Consider the following 6,095-nt stretch of genomic DNA (forward strand, 5'->3'; position numbering starts at 1 on the left):
AATTTTATGCAATTATGCTATACTGACAGTCTGGGCTTACTTCGTCGCTACACAAACTGCCACACCATATATCATATAGCTCTGTATCTGTAAGTTTTCAAGCGACGAGAGGTCCACATGTAGTACCTATATATGTAATATCAAAGCAATTGCACTTGCGGTTTTTAACAAGAAGTCGAAAATATCACTTTTTACCAAAAATGACCAAAATTTTCACCAAAATCAGAGAATTGAAGATATCAACATGAAATGAACAAACCTAAGAGAGGTCTACCCAAGGTACATATACACCAAGTATCAAAGCATTCAGGCTTGTAGTTTTCAAGAAGAAGTCGAAAAAGTAAAACATTGACACGGACGACGACGGACAATCACTCATATGATAAGCTCCGCTCGACAAATGCTATGTTCACACGGCAGCATTCTATCGGAGCCGATCTACTGCTCCTCCCACGGATTAACAAGAGATTATCTACAATGCGTTCATACGGTCGGGAGCCGAACGAGAGCCGAGATCTGCCAGAGTTAGATTCAGTTCGATCAGAGCCGAGCGGAACAGTGCCCTTGAATAATTAGTGACTGAAAACGATTTTAGTGTCGTGCTTGTGTTTTTTTCTTTACATGACATGATGCTGCTGAGCTAGGAGAAAAAGGAGCCTGACCATGGAGGTAGAAAAGACAATGACTGGTATTTTAAATTTGGTACTAGTATCTCGAATAAACAGGAAACACGGCAGCTAAAATATAAAAATATTCGCTCAAGTTATTGTCATGCAAAATTACCATTTTGTAACTATTCAACTGTGGTGATATCTATTAAAACTTCTAGGAAGAATCACAGATTCTCTCTATCTATCATAGACGGACTATGGAAGAATCTAAATCTACCAGAAACACGTCACCGTACCGCGATCGCTTCTACGATTTTTATCTTTAGTGTCTTTAAAAAGTTCCGTTCAGTCGTTCTTTCAAGTTTTTGTCGCATAATTTCGTACGCCATTTTTTGTTTCCCATTGAGCTATCAATCTATCGCAATGATTCGTTATTATACACTAGGCCGCGTACCTCTTATTCAAGCGGGAAATTGCGTGAAATTATGAAAGATTGAAATGAGAGGTTACTCGAAGAAGACGATTGAGGGCGTGATTTCGGCTCCGATAGTTGGGCCCCGATGCGTTTACACGTTCGGAGCCATGCCGGGACTCAACCCTATCGGAGTTCAACCCCGACGGTTTAGTGGAGCCGAACTTGGCTCGAGCCGAACGCGTTCACACGGCCATTTTTGCTGGCTCGAGCCGGCTCGAGCCTTTGGGCTCCGATAAAATGCTGTCGTGCGAACGTAGCAATAGTCGACAGCGGAGCTAAAAATGTATTTAACAGAGCTCAAACTAAGCCAGTAATACATTCCTTGTATTCAAATTTTTATCTTTTTTTTTTTTTTTTATGCCTTTTTGTTCCCTTACTCTTTATGTGGTTATTTTTCTTTTACTAATATCTGATTTGTAACCCTTTTCATCCCCTCCGGGGGATGTTGTGTGTTAATAAATAAATAAACACACTTTTCGAATATTATAAAATTCACACCCCCTATTCAAAAGTGCTAGCTACGGGCCTGAATACATTCAATTTGGCTTGATTTTGGATGTCGGTAAAACGACGTGTTTAAAAGAGATCTATGTGTCACATATAGTGTTGTCATCACGAAAACAATTACGGTCTTCAACGTGATCACACCTCGACAACGCCGAGGTGTTAATCATGCCATGGATTCAACTAGCTCACTCAATAAAAATGTATACGCTACAGTGAAACAATGTTATATACGAACACTGTTGCGTCACTCTCATCTCGCCAAGGGAATGAGTCAATTTATTTATTTCTGTAGCTCCATGATTAGACTTGTCTGGTCAGTTACGGGGCACTTTTGTTTACGAGGCGTCCGTTTTGCTACGTCATATGGGTCAAATTGCGTGAATATATAATTAATTAAACATGGCTGCTTCACGTCTCCATTTAGTTTTTGTAAGATGGAACTAGTTTCGGTTCGTTAGATTGAACTAGTTTTAGTTCGTACCACTGCTATTTTCTTTCTCAATGGAGTGTTTTGCTGCACCCGTAATTGTTGTATAAATCCCGTACATTTTACCCCGCAATACCCTCACCCCGTACTCGCTATAATTTACCACCACCCTCCATACTGGCTACATTTTATCCCTCGTTCTCGCTAAATTACCTCCATGTACTCGCTAAATTACCACCCATACTCACTACAAATATCACACGTACTCACTACAAATATCACACGTACTCGCTATTTTCTGAAAAGCGCTGTCACCATGTAAGCAATTACGGTCTTCAACGTGATCACACCTCGAAGCCGAGGCGTTAATCATGCCATAAATTCAACTAGCTTACTCAATAAAAATGTTCACTACATTGAAACAATGTTATATTTAGACAAAAATGTTATTATGAACACTGTTGCGTCACGTCCCCATTTAGTTTTTTTGAGATGGATCTAGTTTCAGTTCGTACCACTGCTATTTTCTTTCTCAATGGAGTGTTTTGCTGCACCCGTAATTGTTGTATAAATCCCGTACATTTTACCCCGCAATACCCCCACCCCTACTCGCTATATTTTACCACCACCCTCCATACTGGCTACATTTTATCACTCGTTCTCGCTAAATTACCACCCGTACTCATTACGAATACCATCCGTACTGGCTACAAATATCACACGTACTCACTACAAATATCACACGTACTCGCTATTTTCTGAAAAGCGCTGTCACCATGTAAACAATTACGCTCTTCAACGTGATCACACCTCGAAGCCGAGGCGTTAATCATGCCATAGATTCAACTAGCTTACTCAACAAAAATGTTCACTACGGTAAAACAATGTTATATACGGGGCACTGTTGTTTACGAGGCGTCCGTTTTGCTACGTCATATGGGTCAAATTGCGTGAATATATAATTAATTTAACATGGCTGCTTCACGTCCCCATTTAGTTTTCGTAAGGTGGAACTAGTTTCGGTTCGTTAGATTGAACTAGTTTCAGTTCGTACCACTGCTATTTTCTTTCTCAATTGAGTGTTTTGCTGCACCCGTAATTGTTGTATAAATCCCGTACATTTTACCCCGCAATACCCTCACCCCGTACTCGCTATATTTTACCACCACCCTCCATACTGGCTACATTTTATCCCTCGCTCTTGCTAAATTACCTCCATATACTGCTAAATTACCACCCGTACTTGCTACAAATATCACCTGTACTCGCTACAAATGTCGCCCGTACTCGCTATTTTCTGAAAAGTACGACCCGTACTTTTCACCAGTACTTGGCTCATTTTGGTACATTTATATATATGCAGTCGGTGATAACTGGTACTGTCAGGGAAAATGTCTTGTAGTTAATGAGGAATTAATGTGTAGTATGACTTCCAGTAATCCCTTGCCAGCACATGGTATAATGCTGCACTATCACAACATGCATGGGAGTTAAATTTCTCAGATCATGTATCTTGTCTGTAACGTATACAAAGCTGATTGTCTCCAGAATCCATCTGGAAATTGTGGTACAACTCGCTGACAATTGCTGTTTCCCTTTGTGTGGCTTGTGAAAATCTGAGCCCGAGTACACCGCTAATGCTAGCTCCTGGTATTGCATTGTGCACAGGGTCTGCTGTCACCCACGGTTCGTCAGGTCTTGGTTCCTGGGGCGGGGGGTCAGTTCAGCCTGCTAAATTATCAGTGAAAGAAGGAATTTGTAACTCACTGTATCTCCCGTCAAAGCGGCCAGTAATAATGTTGTGCAAGTGACGCTCATTGTAGCTTGTAGTCCCTGGCTGAAGACAATCCAACACTAATGACAAGAACCAGCATGCAAGACAGCCCCTTGAACAGTGTTTAATGACGTCTTCCTAGTGATGCTTTTATCCAAACTAACAAAAACACTTTACGTTTCCTACCATGGATGTTGCTGCCAGTGGCTGTCGTATAACGAGGTAGTACTATCTCAGATGGACTGGACAGGAGCATAGTGTTTAACAGTCCCTCTGAAAAAAACCCTTATGGTGATCTGAACGTGAATATAGATTGTATGTGTATTAGCAGGAATTCTCTGGAGATGCAGACATGTTATATCGGGGTACTGACAGCAGTCCAGAGCCACCGGGTAGTCTCCTCGGCTAGTCAATTAGTAGTGTTCAGAAGAGTGGTGTCTACCCTCGACTTCACAGGAGTGGCACTATCAATGTCATTTAGTGTCAGTAGTTTTTGAGTGCTGTTTAAATCAGTGGAAATGAAGGAAACATTTCAGAGGGTCATATGCCTTTAACTCTTTCCAGTTGATGTGTTTGGCTAACCACCTGCAGAAGATTGTGTGTTCATGTGGCCCAAGGAGCCAGAGCATCTACTGATGTGTTGTCATTGGCTGACAAAACTAGCTATGTCCACCCTGACTCTGTTGTGGTGTTAAACCGAGAAATGGAATACACCTGCCCACATTGACTACAAACACCTACAATCCCAGGAATGCAAGTACAAGTGTTCGTCTATAGTCGCCCTTGGTTGATAGTGGAAAAATATGTATAGATATACCAAGATGGCCAGCCAAGATGGGGGGTTAAAACCGTGGAAACACAAGCAGTGCTGAGCAGAAGCCAACAACTACTTAAACTAGTATGCCATTCCTCCTGCCACAAACCTCAACAGAGGTTGGCTAGCTGGTTGCATTTTGAACGTGTTTGACATACTGTCGAATAGCTCTTGCAGTAACCATTTCCCCTTTTGCTAGTAGAAATATCTCTGCAAGTTTGATCCTTGCTTTCACCGGGTCCATTGACAATGTACCAAATTTACTCAATTAACCCCAAAATGGATTACAGAATCAGCCAACACATCACAAGCAGCAGATGAACAGACAGGTTTTGCACCACAGAAAATTGAATATCATCATCAAAGGGCTCAATGGCCTGCATAATTTGACTGCTAGACTCGATCCAGTTGCAAAACAGATTCACAGTCAATTCGTCCCAATTCACTTTCGTTCCAACACATTCGTCCCACAAGTCGATTCGTCCCAATTCACATTCGTCCCACGAGTCGATTCGTCACAATTCACATTCGTCCATTTTTTAATTTTTTGGTCAGCATTACGATCTTGAACAGGGTCAATTTCTATGCCAACTGTTACTGACACGCTAACTAATAACTCAACGTTGCGTGAACGGTGTATTTGTATTTATTTATTAACTAAAACTCTACGTTGCGTGTACGGTGTATTTGTATTTATTAACTAATAACTTGTACGTTGAATGTCCGGTGTATTTGTATTTATTAACTAATAACTTGTACGGTGTATTTGTATTTATTAACTAATAACTCAGCATTGTACGCAAGGTGTATTTGTATATAACGTCGGCAAAAACAAAATGGCGTAACGAACAATTACGCATGCCAGTGTGCGTGAACAGTTAGTTGTTTGGATTTGTTTGCGCTTATTTGGCGAGTTAGTAGTGGGCTAACCTTAAATCTGACGAATCGACTTTGGGACAAATCAACTTGTGGGACGAATCGACTTTGGGACGAATTGACTTGGGACGAATGTGATTTGGGACGAATCGACCGTCCCCCGCAAAACCACGCATGGCAAAACACTAGCCTGGAGATGATCAGCAATGACGACTTCTCCAAATTGTTCGAGTCCAGCCTAATCCACAATTACACCGATACCTCGCCTATTTTGCAGAAATCAACATATGTTTAATCACCTGATAACCGATAATGCTGAGGTTATATACACACCTTCTACATAAACAGACGATAAACAAAGCCACTGTGGTTGGTTGAGTTTTTCCTTCTCAGACAACATGATGACTCTTTATGCATCAGAATTTGGGAAAACACTCACAACCGCAGGAATGACACACAGGATGTAGATCATCATTACACAGACATTATTGACTGGCATCGTCGGCTATTTTGTTGGAACTTTTGTTTTCTCCTGTCGAATCAGGTGTGTCAGCCATCTTAGTCAAGGAACTTCCTACAGATTTTGTCACTGAATGGGTTGATGAGCTGAC

The sequence above is a fragment of the Saccoglossus kowalevskii genome, chromosome 2, assembly GCF_978046115.1.
Source record: "Saccoglossus kowalevskii chromosome 2, keSacKowa6.1, whole genome shotgun sequence".
Classification (NCBI taxonomy): Eukaryota; Metazoa; Hemichordata; class Enteropneusta; family Harrimaniidae; genus Saccoglossus; species Saccoglossus kowalevskii.